A 14,598-nucleotide genomic window follows, 5' to 3' on the forward strand; every position below is an offset into this window, starting at 1 on the left:
AGTTTTGTATTTTCACAAGGGTATCAGGATAAATTGGACCCCAAGCTTTGTTGTCCAATTTGTCCTGAGTACGCTGATACCCCATATGTGGGGGGGAACCACTGTTTGGGCGCATGACAGAGCTCGGAAGCGAAGGAGCGCCATTTGGAATGCAGACTTAAATGGATTGGTCTGCAGGCGTCACGTTGCATTTGCAGAGCCCCTGATGTACCCAAACAGTACAAACCCCCCACAAGTGACCCCATATTGGAAACTAGACCCCCCAAGGAACTTATCTAGATGTGTTGTGAGAACTTTGAACCCCCAAGTGTTTCACTACAGTTTATAACGCAGAGCCGTGAAAATAAAAATTCCTTTTTTTTTCACAAAAATGATTTTTTAGCCCCCAGTTTTGTATTTTCACAAGGGCATCAGGATAAATTGGGCTCCAAAAGTTGTTGTCCAATTTGTCCTGAGTACGTTGATACCCCATATGTGGGGGGAACCACTGTTTGGGTGCATGACAGAGCTCGGAAGGGAAGGAGTGTCATTTGGATTGCAGACTTAAATGGATTGGTCTGCAGGCGTCACGTTGCATTTGCAGAGCCCCTGATGTACCCAAACAGTAAAAAAAAACCACAAGTGACCCCATATTGGAAACTAGACCCCCCAAGGAACTTATCTAGATGTGTTGTGAGAACTTTGAACCCCCAAGTGTTTCACTACAGTTTACAATGCAGAGCCGTGAAAATAAAAAATCTTTTTTTTCCCACAAAACTTATTTTTTGGCCCCCAGTTTTGTATTTTCCCAAGGGTAGCAGGAGAAATTGGACCCCAGGAGATGATGTCCAATTTGTCCTGAGTACGCTGATACCCCATATGTTGGGGTAAACCCCTGTTTGGGCACACGGGAGAGCTCTGAAGGGAAGGAGCACTGTTTTCCTTTTTCAACGCAGAATTGGCTGGAATTCAGATCGGATGCCATGTCCCGTTTGGAGAGCCCCTGATGTGCCTAAACAGTGGAAACCCCCCAATTATAACTGAAACCCTAATCCAAACACATCCCTAACCCTAATCCCAAAGGTAACCCTAACCACTCCTCTAACCCAGACACACCCAACCCTATTCCCAACCGTAAATGTAATCCAAACCCTAACCCTATCTTTAGCCCCAACCCTAACTGTAGCTCCAACCCTAGCCCCAACCCTAACCCTAACCCTAGCCCTAACCCTAGCAATAACCCTAGCCCTATCACTAGCCCTAACACTAGCCCTAACCCTAACCCTAGTCCTAACCCTAGCCCTAACCCTAGCCCTAACCCTAGCCCCAACCCTAGCCCTAACCCTAGTCCTAACCCTTGCCCTAACCCTAACCCTAGCCCTAACTCTAGTCCTAACTCTAGCCCTAACCCTAGCCCCAACCCTAGCCCTAACCCTAGCCCTAACCCTTGCCCTAACCCTAACCCTAGCCCTAACTCTAGTCCTAACTCTAGCCCTAACCCTAACCCTAACCCTAATGGGAAAATGGAAATAAATACATTTTTAAATTTTTTTATTTTTCCCTAACTAAGGGGGTGATGAAGGGGGGTTTGATTTACTTTTATAGCAGGTTATTTAGCGGATTTTTATGATTGGCAGCTGTCACACACTGAAAGACGCTTTTCATTGCAAAAAATATTTTTTGCGTTACCACATTTTGAGAGCTGTAATTTTTCCATATTTGAGTCCACAGAGTTATGTGAGATCTTGTTTTTTGCGGGACGCGTTGACGTTTTTATTGGTAACATTTTCGGACACGTGACATTTTTTGATCGCTTTTTATTCCGATTTTTGTGAGGCAGAGTGATCAAAAAACAGCTATTCATGAATTTCTTTTGGGGGAGGCGTTTATACCGTTCCGCGTTTGGTAAAATTGATAAAGCAGTTTTATTCGTCAGGTCAGTACGATTACAGCGATATCTCATTTATATCATTTTTTTATGTTTTGGCGCTTTTATACGATAAAAACTATTTTATAGAAAAAATAATTATTTTGGTATCGCTTTATTCTCAGGACTATAACTTTTTTATTTTTTTGCTGATGATGCTGTATGGCGGCTCGTTTTTTGCGGGACAAGATGACGTTTTCAGCGGTAGCATGGTTATTTATATCAGTCTTTTTGATCGTGTGTTATTCCACTTTTTGTTCGGCGGTATGGTAATAAAGCGTTGTTTTTTGCCTCGTTTTTTTTTTTTTTTCTTACGGTGTTTACTGAAAGGGTTAACTAGTGGGGCAATAGTTAACTAGTGGGGCGATACTAAATATGTGTACTTTTATTGTTTTTTTTATTTTATTTAGCTAAAGAAATGTATTTATGGGAATAATTTTTTTTTCTTTCTTTATTTAGGATATTTTTTTTTTTTTTTTTTTTACACACATGTGGGGAATTTTTTTTTAACTTTTTTACTTTGTCCCAGGGGGGGACATCACAGATCATTGATCTGGCAGTGTGCACAGCACTCTGCCAGATCTGCGATCTGCTGTGCAGGGCTGCAGGCTTACCAAGTGTCTGCTCTGAGCAGACACTCGGTAAGCCACCTCCCTCCCTGCAGGACCCGGATCTGCGGCCATCTTGGATCCGGGACCTGCGGCGAGGAGGGAGGTAGGAGACCCTCAGAGCAACGCGATCACATCGCGTTGCTCCGGGGGTCTCAGGGAAGCACGCAGGGAGCCCCCTCCCTGCGCGATGCTTCCCTATACCGCCGGTACACCGCGATCATGTTTGATCGCGGTGTGCCGGGGGTTAATGTGCCGGGGGCGGTCCGTGACCGCTCCTGGCACATAGTGCCGGATGTCAGCTGCGATATGCAGCTGACACCCGGCCGCGATCGGCCGCGCTCCCCCCATGAGCGCGGCCGATCGGCTATGACGTACTATCCCGTCGAAGGTCAGATAGGCCCAGGTCACCTCGATGGGATAGTACGTCTAAGGTCACAGAGGGGTTAAATAAGGGGCCTATATTGATCAGATACCAGAAAACACGATCTCTTCAAATATCTTAGACTATCACAATGGCTCAGCATAGGGTGAAACAAATATAAAAGTAAAGTGCAAAGTGCATAAATCAGTATAGCTTACCCATAATAGTATGAAAATGAACTTAAAAAAGCTGCATGCAAAACTTGCACGTATTTCTTCTATTTTCTTACTATTGCACCAACAGTTTTCTCCTTCTCACTCAGCGTCTTACTTATGGTTTTGTAGACCATTCCAGCTTTGTGCAGGTCTATGATCTTGTACCTGACATCCTTATAAAGCTCTTTGGCCTTGCCCATGTTGTAGAGTCTGACTGAATGATTGAGTCTGTGGACAGGAATCTTTTATAAAGGTGACTATGTAAGGTAGCTGTCTTTAATGCAGGTAACAAATTGATTAGGAGCATCTAACTGGTCTGTAGGAGCCAGAACTCTTAATCGTTGCTAGTGGATCAAATACTTATTTCTCACTGCAAAATGCAAATAAATTTATATAATTTATACAATATGATTTTCTGGATTTTATTTTTGATATTCTATCTTTCAATGTTAAAATAAATCTACCCTTAAAATTATAGAATGAATTTTGACACATTTTTCACCGCTTTAATATCTCTTTAACAGTAAGAACATGGAAGAAGCCAGGAGCCATTTGGTGAGCTGCATTTCTTGCTACATGTTCACAGACTTACCAGTGTAAAAGCCAAACTTCACCTGCCACAAATGCAAGCTTGTGTCCCTGTTGGAGGAAAAGTTGCAAAATCTAGAATCTGGATCACGGAGTGAATTAGCTATATGATGGACTGCTTGCTAGAGATGGGGTGCACCTTACGAAGACAGAAAAAAATGTATTTGGAAGTTGCCTTGCTACACTCACATGGAGATATTTAAACTAGAACAATGAGGGAGTGGAAGCAAAAGGCCACAAAAAGCCATACACCTGACAAATACTATTGATAACTCTGCTATTAGAAGTGAAAAGGAAGAACAAAGACAAAAAAGTCTAAATAATAAAAATAATGGAGGAAGAGAAACCAATCACAAACTAAAATGTTTCTATACAAATGCACAAAGCATGGGCAACAAACAAGATGAATTGGAACTACTAACACAGGAGAAGAAATATTATGTCATTGGAATCACTGAAACTTAGTGAGATGATACACATGATTGGAATACAAGGCTAGAAGAACAACTTAGGTGTTGCATTGTATGTTAGAAAAGAGTATATCTGCACAGAGGTTGAAGCTTCAGAGATGGGGAGTTCTGTGGAAGAATACAAGGAGAGAACAACGGAAAGGACACCATTGTAGGCATTTACTACCGGCCGCCTGTGCAAGCTGAAGATATGGATGAACTCTTTATGCATCAAATGGCCAAGTTCTCCAAAAAATATGACACAGAGGTCATTGGAGATTTCAACTATCCAGACATTTGTTGGGAATCTCGCTCAGGCAAAACTAACAGGTCAAGCAAATTCTTATCCTCTCTTGCTGACAACTTTATCTTCCAAAAGGAAGAGGGGAGAAAACAAGAGGATCTGCTACCTTGGATCTAATCCTTATAAACATTGAGGAAACGGTTAAGGAGGTAATAGTGGCTGGGACCCTAGGGGGGCAACCATGCTATTTTAGAATTTTGGATAACTAGAGGAGAAAGACCTGTGAAGATGCAGACTTCAAGGTTGATTTCAGAAAGGCAGATTTTATGGGACTCAGAAAGAGAATTGGATGGATCCAATGGCTGGATATCTTTAAGGACAAAAATGGTCAAGAACGTGGGGAAATCTTGAAAAATTAGATTCTCAAAGCACAATCGTTAACAATTCCAAAAAGAGGGAAGAATCCAAAGCATTTAAGGAAACCAGGATGGATGAACACAGAGCTTAAACACATGCTAAAAAGGAAGAAAGAAATGATTATCAAATGTAAAGAGGAAGTCATATCTAAAGAAGAACATAATGCTGTCTGCAGAACCTGCAGGGCACAAATCAGATTATCTAAAGCTGAAAATGAATCAAGGCTTGCAACAGACGTCAAACGCAATAAAAAAGGATTTGGGGATATGTCAAAAGTAAAAGAAAAGTCAAAGATGCTATAGGATTTTTACAGGATGAAAATGATGAAATGGTAAGAAAGGATGTTGAGAAGGCCGAACTTTTAAATTCCAATTTTGCATCTGTTTTCTCTCAGAAAGGAAATATAACATGAACTTATCTTCACTGTCCTATTAAAGTAATGGAAGAATCCAGAATATCTATAAACAGAAAGATAGCGAGGAAACACTTTGCTAACATAAGTGAATTCAAGTCTACAGGTCCAGATGAATTACACCCCAGAGTACTGAAGGAGATAGCAGAAAAAAAATTGAACCACTCTCCATAATCTTTGAAAATTCTTGGATAACAGGAGACATCCCAGAAGACTGGAGAAGAGCAAATGTTGTTCTTATCTTCAAAAAGGGGAAGAAGGTGGAACCAGGGAACTGTAGGTCGATGAGTCTGACTTCCATACTAGGAAAGATCTTTGAACAAATTATTAAACAACATGTATGTAAATAGAAACATTGGAGTTTTTGGCAAAATTTAAGAACCTTTATTGAAACAGACCATCAAACATATATTAACAAACAAGATTTAAAAGATGTGATTAAAAAGGACACCAACACTGGCCGCACTCAGTACTAAATGTAATACTAAAGGGCTTCAATCAACATAATATTTTAAGGACCCCATCACCTACAATGTCCATCCACCTGCTCCCAAAGGTCAATGGAGGGAGGACATTAATCAATATAGCCCAGTAGCTATTGTAGAATCTTCTATGGGGATTCCACTCCCATACTGCCCCCTTAATACATATGGTCACAAAAATCAACCTGTGTTAAGTTGAATAAAAGGGTCATCTATCCAGACTGAGGCACACCGCTGGACGCACGTTTTTCCGCTCTATAGCCTTGCTTTCTCAAGGGGAGGTGTGTTAATGGTCTCCTGCAGAACCTTTTATATCCATAGTAACCGGTCATGTGTGTATCACATGATCACCAACTGCTGGGCTGTATATACATGGTGCATGCACCCACGGCCGGCCGCACCATACCCACATGATCTGGCACATCGCTGTCCAACATCCGAGTGGTGGCTAAATCCCCAGTCAGATGCTAGCGATGATAGAATGCCGAATGATGCTGGGCAGCAACAGATGGCAAGCCGGCGCATGCACACCACAACCGCAGCAGTCAGATACAAAAAACACATAACCAGATAAAGATATTGTAATATACATGCATCAAATAAATATTACACAAATTTTTACAATTTTTTTTTTACATGCTTTTAAGATCATAACAACAATAGATGATAATACAAGAAATGGGTTTTTTTCCATATTCTTGTGGTCCCATTCCACAAAAGAATGATTTCTTCTTAGGGCATTCCAGGGAAGTAACGAGGTCAGCGATATAACAATCAGGTAAAGTCCATCATATTGCAGAAGAGAAACTAAAATTTTAAACTATACAAGAAAAAACACTAATTAAAATCAAAATCAAAACACACAAAATCCAGTTAAAACTTACAGCCAGAAGGGATTGGATGCAGGAGAAATATGAATTATATATAAATCATTTTACAGTTTATAAAAACGGCACAAAGTTCAAAGAGTCATTTAGCCCAAATGGTTTCATGGTCCCCAATGTAACGATTCACTTCAGTTCTTGTTGTGCCAACAATTTTTTAACATTGCCTCCCCTTATGGACAACATCAATCCCCCTTACCACAAGTCCTCTAGGGTCACAATTGTGAGCCGACCTAAAGTGCCACGGGATTGCTTTTAATTCCGAAGGGTCCTCCACCGACCAGGCTGCGCCAATGTCCCGCATGTGCTCCCTCACTCTTATCCATAGTTCTCTCGATGTCAACCCTATATAAACCAATGAGCAGCTACATGTGGCATAATATATCACATTAACACTACCACAATTGATATATTCTTTAATTTGTCATCTACCGAACAGAATGAGGAGCTGCGGAGGACATTGGCGCAACCACAAGTGTAGCATCCTTTAATTGGTTTAGTTGCTCCAAATGGACTTTTACTTGGCGCTACATAATGACCTCTGATTAGGAGATCTTTCAAAGTTTTTGCCCTACAGGAGGTCATAAGGGGAAAGCCACTAAGATATGGTCCCAGGGAGAATTCTGTGCTCAAAATCGGCCAATGTTTGGTCAAGATGGCCCTCATGATATCCCACTCATGATTAAACATCAAAATAAATTGGATGCTTTAGTCTCCCTTCTTTTTCCTTTTTATCTGATATAACAGCATGTTACGGGGGGGGGGGGTAGACTTAGCTCTATTATAGCCCAATTTCACGCTCCTTTTACTATTACCCCACTGGTCAAACCATGTTCTCAAATCTGCAGCTTGCATTTCAAATTTTTCCTCCATCGAGCAGATCCGCCTCATCCTCCTAATCAGAAGTCATCAGGAGTGATATCTGTAATTTGTATGTAACCCCTTCTCATGTACAGCACCATGGAATCAATGGTGCTATATAAATAATAATAATACATTTATTGAAAGGCACACGCTACTCATTTAATTCAGTAATCTTCTCACTGGTGGGTATCTTTGTGCAACTCATCAGAGACTGGAATAACATTTCTAGTGTAAAAAATTATGCCAAATTGAAGAATTTGATGGGTATGATTTCATGTTGATCCAAAATGTTTTCAAACTGTTTTGTTGCTTGAGTTCTGGCATAAACATGTTGATTAATCTGGGCCTTAAATTTTTCACCTTACTAGGGGTACATTGAACACCCTATTCAGCATATGTGGTTAAATTCCAGCTTAAATAACAAAGGAGCAACTTTTAAAGGAGTACAGCAGTACTCATTTTTTCTGTTGCTACATGTTATACAGCTTGCCGTATTCCAAGCAGTCTTTTTGTTGTAGTGATATGAAACTGTCTGCAGACCTAACACACATTTAAAAAAATATAATTTTTCTGTTGCAAAATGAGATACAGCCCGCCGTATCCCAAGTTGTCATTTTGTTGGGTTGAAATTAAGCTGTCTGCAGACCTCACACACATAACAAAAAAAATTATGTTCCTAAACGTGATACAGTCCGCAATATCCCAAATTGTCATTCTGTGGCAGTTAAATTGTTGTGTGTGCAGAGCTGTTGCACATAGTAAAAAATAACATATTGAGGGTTTTACAAACATAATACGGCAGGCTAAATCTGAATTTGAAATTGTTTGGAGCATATCTTCTAGTTTGTTCAGGTGTCACCCACACTAAAAAGAATTCTTCTGTTACTAACGCCATACAGTAGGGGACATCTCACTTTGAAATTGTTTTGTTGCATCTAGTCTCTTGTAGAGGCCTAATCCACAGGCCTCAAAACAATTATTCTCTTACTTGCATCGTACAGTAGTGGACATTTCTCTTTGAAATTGTTTGCAGCATCTAGTCTGTTATAGAGACCTAATCCACAGGGCTCAATAAAATGATTCTGTTACTAATGTCATACAGTAGGGGACATCTGACTTTCAAATTATTTGCTCCATCTAGTCTGTTACAGAGGCCTGATCCACAGAGCCCATAAAAATTCTTCTGTTGCTAACATCAAACAGTAGGGGACATCTCACTTTCAAAATGTTTGTAGCATCTAGTGTGTTAAAGAGGCCAGATTCACAGGCCCCAAAAAATTCTTCGGTTACGAACGTCATACAGTAGGGAACATCTCACTTTCAAATTGCTTGTAGCATCTAGTCTGTTATAGAAGCCTAATCCACAGGCACCCAAAAAATTATAAATTCTTCTGTTAGTAACATCATACAGTAGGGGACATCTCACTTTCAAAATGTTTGTAGCATGTAGTGTGTTATAGAGCCGGAACCACAGGCCCCCCAAAATTCTTCTGTTAGTAACGTTATACAGTAGGGGACATCTCACTTTCAAATTGCTTGTAGCATCTAGTCTGCTATAGAGGCCTAATCCACAGGCACCAAAATAATTCTTCTGTTACGTTGTACAGTAGTGTACATCTCACTTTCAAATTGTTGGTAGGATATTTTTTTAGTCATACAGGCTTTATCCACACTCAAACAATTCTTTCTTCTGTGACTAACACAATTCAGCATGTCATATTTCACTTTGTAATTTACTGTGTCTGAAATTCAGCTCTTTGCAGAGCTGGTGCAGTTTAACCACTTTCTGCCATCGGACAGAATAGTACGTCTGATGACAGAACCCCCGCTTTGATATGGGCTCCGGCAGTGAGCCCGCATCAGAGCCCGGACGTGTCAGCTCTTTTGAACAGCTAACATGTGCATGCAATAGGAGTGGGCAAAATCGCGATCCATCCGCATCTATTAACTATTAACTAGATAATTGCCGCTGTCAAACTCTGACAGCGGCATTTAACAAGCGCTTCCGGCCATCGGGGGTCATTCTGCAGACCTCAATGGTTGTTGATACCAGATTGCTGTGAGCTCCACCCTATGGTCGGCCGTCATAGCAATGCTGTAATTCTCCTACATAGAGGCGACCTGAGCATCGCCTCTATGTAGCAGACACAATCGAGTTGTGCCAGCTTCTAGCCTCCCATGGAGGCTATTGAAGCATGGCAAAAGTAAAAAAAAGTTTTTAAAAATATGAAAAAAATAAAAAAAATAAAAATTCAAATCACCCCCTTTTCGCCCCATTCAAAATAAAACAGTAAAAACTTCAAACCTACACATATTTGGTATCGTTGCATTCAGAATCGTCTGATCTTCCAATAAAAATTAAGGATTAACCTGATCGCTACACGGCGTAGCGATAAAAAAATTAAAAATGCCAGAATTACGTTTTTCTGGTCGCCACGACATTGAATTAAAATGCAATAACGGTCGATCAAAAGATAGTATCTGCACCAAAATGATATCATTAAAAACATCAGCTCAGCATGCTAAAAATAAGTCCCCACCCAACCCCAGATAATGAAAAATGGAGACACTACGGGTATCGGAAAACTGCACAATTGTTTTTTTGCAAAACTTGGAATTTTTTGAAAAGGGCCCCTGTTGTGAATTTGGATTCTGGGCTCCCCCGGTGGCCGCTTGTGGAATTGGACTTGTCATCCTCTTTCCTGTTTCACCTGGTTCCATCAGTAGTGGGTGTCGCTATTTAAGCTCATTTCTCTGGTGGTTTCTTGCCGGTCAACAATGTTATCTGATGCCTCTCAGTGCTTGTTCCTGCTTCTAGACTACTACTAGATAAGTTGGACTTTTGTCCATGTTTTGTTTTGCCTATTTGTTCCAGTTCACAGCTGAAGTTTTGTTACTGTGTCTGGAAAGCTCTCGTTGATCAGGGATTGCTACTCTGGCGTTATGAGTTAATGCCAGAGTTTAAGGTAATCTCTGGATGGTGTTTTGTTAGTGTTTTTCTGCTGACCATGAAAGTATACTATCTGTCTTCTGCTATCTAGTAAGCGGACCTCAAATTTGCTAAGACTATTTTCCTGCTGCGTTTGTTGTTTCATCTGAACTCACCGTCATTATATGTGGGGGGCTACTGTCTTCTTTGGAATATTTCTCTAGAGGTGAGCCAGGTCTTATATTTCCCTCTGCTAGCTATTTAGGTCTTAGGCCAGAGCTGGGCATCTAGCGATAAATAGGAAATGCTACCTGGCTATTTCTAGTTGCGCGGCAGGCTTAGTTCATGGTCTGTATAGTTCCATCTTCCGAGAGCTTGTCCCTCTATAGGCTTGCTATGATCTCTGCCTGCAGAGATCATGACAGTTTGACCGGCCAATAAAGTGTTAAAGACCCAGGTTGAGAAAGGAGAGTTATAAGAAGTCTGCTGGAATTTTTTTTTTTTTCTCCAGTCTGCCTTGCTGCAGTCTTTTTTCTCTCTCTCCTCCTAATCTCTGTATGGCTCTGTGTGCACCTGACAATAATGGATCTCCAGAGTGTAACTGCGGGTTTGAATAATCTCATTACGAAAGTACAAAATTTACAAGATTTTGTGGTACATGCTCCGGTATCTGAGCCGAGAATTCCTTTGCCGGAGTTCTTCACAGGGAATAGAGCTAGCTTCCAGAATTTCCGAAATAATTGTAAGCTTTATTTGTCCCTGAAGTCTCGTTCAGCTGGAGACCCTGCTCAGCAGGTTAGGATTGTGATTTCCTTGCTCAGGGGTGACCCTCAAGATTGGGCCTTCTCATTGCCAGCAGGGGATCCTGCGTTACGCGATGTGGATGCGTTTTTTCTGGCCTTGGGCTTGCTTTATGAGGAACCTCATTTGGAACTTCAGGCAGAAAAAACTTTGATGGCACTATCTCAGGGGCAAGACGAAGCTGAAGTTTTCTGCCAAAAATTCCGTAAATGGTCTGTGCTTACTCAGTGGAATGAGTGCGCCTTGGCGGCAACTTTCAGAGAAGGTCTCTCTGATGCCGTTAAGGATGTTATGGTGGGGTTCCCTGTGCCTGCAGGTCTGAATGAGTCCATGACAATGGCTATTCAGATTGATAGGCGTCTGCGGGAGCGCAAACCGGTGCACCATCTGGCGGTGTCTATGGAAAAGACGCCAGAAAGTATGCAGTGTGATAGAATTCTGTCCAGGAGCGAGCGACAGAATTTTAGACGGAAGAATGGATTGTGTTTCTATTGTGGGGATTCTACTCATGTTATATCAGCATGCTCTAGGCGTACAAAGAAGCTTGATAAGTCTGTTTCCATTGGCACCATTCAGTCTAAGTTTATTTTGTCTGTAACCCTGATTTGCTCTTTGTCATCCATTGCCACGGACGCCTATGTTGACTCTGGCGCCGCTCTGAGTCTTATGGATTGGTCCTTTGCCAATCGTTGTGGTTTTGATTTAGAGCCTTTGGAGACTCTTATTCCTCTGAAGGGGATTGACTCCACCCCATTGGCTAATAATAAACCACAATACTGGACACAAGTAACCATGCGTATCAATCCGGATCACCAGGAGATTATTCGTTTCCTGGTGCTGTATAATTTACATGACGATTTGGTACTGGGATTGCCATGGTTGCAGTCTCACAACCCAGTCTTGGACTGGAGAGCAATGTCTGTGTTGAGCTGGGGATGTAAGGGTATTCATGGGGACTTACCTTTGGTTTCTATTTCGTCGTCCATTCCCTCTGAAGTCCCTGAGTTCCTCTCTGATTATCAAGACGTCTTTGACGAACCCAAGCTTGGGTCGTTACCTCCGCACCGTGAGTGCGATTGTGCCATAGATTTGATACCGGGTTGTAAATATCCAAAGGGTCGTTTGTTTAATCTGTCTGTGCCGGAACATGCTGCTATGCGGGAATATATAAAGGAGTCTTTGGAAAAGGGACATATTCGTCCATCTTCTTCTCCCTTGGGAGCTGGGTTTTTCTTTGTCTCAAAAAAAGACGGCTCTTTGAGACCATGTATTGATTATCGGCTTCTGAATAAGATCACTGTTAAGTATCAATACCCATTGCCATTGCTTACTGATTTGTTTGCTCGTATAGAGGGTGCTAAGTGGTTCTCTAAAATTGATCTTCGTGGGGCGTATAATTTGGTGCGGATCAGGCAGGGGGATGAGTGGAAGACCGCATTTAATACGCCCGAGGGCCACTTTGAGTATTTGGTCATGCCTTTTGGTCTTTCTAATGCCCCTTCAGTTTTCCAGTCTTTTATGCATGATATTTTCCGCGATTTTCTGGATAAATTTATGATAATATATCTGGATGATATTCTGATTTTTTCTGATGACTGGGACTCTCATGTCCAGCAGGTCAGGAGAGTTTTTCAGGTTCTGCGGTCTAATTCTTTATGTGTGAAGGGGTCTAAGTGCGTTTTTGGGGTCCAGAGAATTTCCTTTTTGGGGTATATTTTTTCTCCCTCTTCCATTGAGATGGATCCCGTCAAGGTGCAAGCTATTTGTGACTGGACTCAGCCCTCCTCTCTTAAGGGTCTTCAGAGATTTTTGGGCTTTGCCAACTTTTACCGCCGATTTATTGCTGGTTTTTCGGATGTCGTTAAACCACTGACTGATTTGACCAGACAAGGCGCTGATGTTGCTAATTGGTCCCCTCATGCTGTAGAGGCCTTTCAGGAGCTTAAGCGCCGTTTTGCCTCTGCCCCTGTGTTGCGTCAGCCTGATGTGAATCTGCCTTTTCAGGTTGAGGTTGACGCTTCGGAGATCGGAGCTGGGGCAGTGTTGTCGCAGAAAGGTTCCGACTGCTCCGTCATTAGGCCTTGTGCCTTCTTTTCTCGCAAATTTTCGCCCGCAGAGCGGAATTATGATGTTGGGAATCGGGAGCTTTTGGCCATGAAGTGGGCGTTTGAGGAGTGGCGCCATTGGCTCGAGGGGGCTAGGCATCAGGTGGTGGTATTGACTGACCACAAAAATTTGATTTATCTTGAGACTGCCAGACGCCTGAATCCTAGACAGGCGCGCTGGTCTTTATTTTTTTCTCGCTTTAATTTTGTGGTGTCATACCTACCGGGTTCTAAGAATGTTAAGGCAGATGCCCTTTCTAGGAGTTTTGACCCGGACTCTCCTGGTAATTCTGAACCCACAGGTATCCTTGGGGAGGGAGTAATTTTGTCGGCCGTTTCTCCTGATCTGCGGCGGTCCTTGCAAGAGTTTCAGGCGGATAGACCGGATCGTTGTCCGCCTGATAGACTGTTTGTTCCGGATGATTGGACCAGCAGAGTCATCTCTGAGGTACATTCTTCTGCATTGGCAGGTCATCCCGGAATTTTTGGTACCAGGGATTTGGTGGCAAGATCCTTCTGGTGGCCTTCCCTGTCACGAGATGTGCGAGTCTTTGTGCAGTCATGTGACGTTTGTGCTCGGGCCAAGTCTTGTAGTTCTCGGGCTAGGAGACTGCTGTTGCCCTTGCCTATTCCTAAGAGGCCTTGGACACACATCTCGATGGATTTTATTTCAGATCTGCCTGTTTCCCAGAAGATGTCTGTCATCTGGGTGGTCTGTGACCGTTTCTCTAAAATGGTCCATTTGGTTCCTCTGCCCAAGTTGCCTTCTTCTTCTGAGTTGGTTCCTCTGTTTTTTCAGAATGTTGTCCGATTGCACGGTATTCCTGAGAATATTGTTTCTGACAGAGGTACCCAATTTGTGTCTAGATTTTGGCGGGCATTCTGTGCTAGGATGGGCATAGATTTGTCTTTTTCATCTGCTTTTCACCCTCAGACTAATGGCCAGACCGAGCGGACTAATCAGACCCTGGAGACATATCTGAGGTGTTTTGTCTCTGCTGACCAGGATGATTGGGTTGCTTTTTTGCCATTGGCAGAGTTCGCCCTCAATAATCGGGCCAGCTCTTCCACCTTGGTGTCCCCGTTTTTCTGTAATTCGGGGTTTCACCCTCGATTTTCCTCCGGTCAGGTGGAATCCTCGGATTGTCCTGGAGTGGATGCGGTGGTGGAGAGATTGCATCACATCTGGGGGCAGGTTATGGACAATTTGAAGTTGTCCCAGGAGAAGACTCAGCGTTTTGCCAACCGTCATCGTCGTGTTGGTTCTCGGCTTTGTGTTGGAGATTTGGTGTGGTTGTCTTCTCGTTTTGTCCCTATGAGGGTCTCTTCT

Source organism: Ranitomeya variabilis, chromosome 3, assembly GCF_051348905.1.
Source record: "Ranitomeya variabilis isolate aRanVar5 chromosome 3, aRanVar5.hap1, whole genome shotgun sequence".
Lineage (NCBI taxonomy): Eukaryota > Metazoa > Chordata > Amphibia > Anura > Dendrobatidae > Ranitomeya > Ranitomeya variabilis.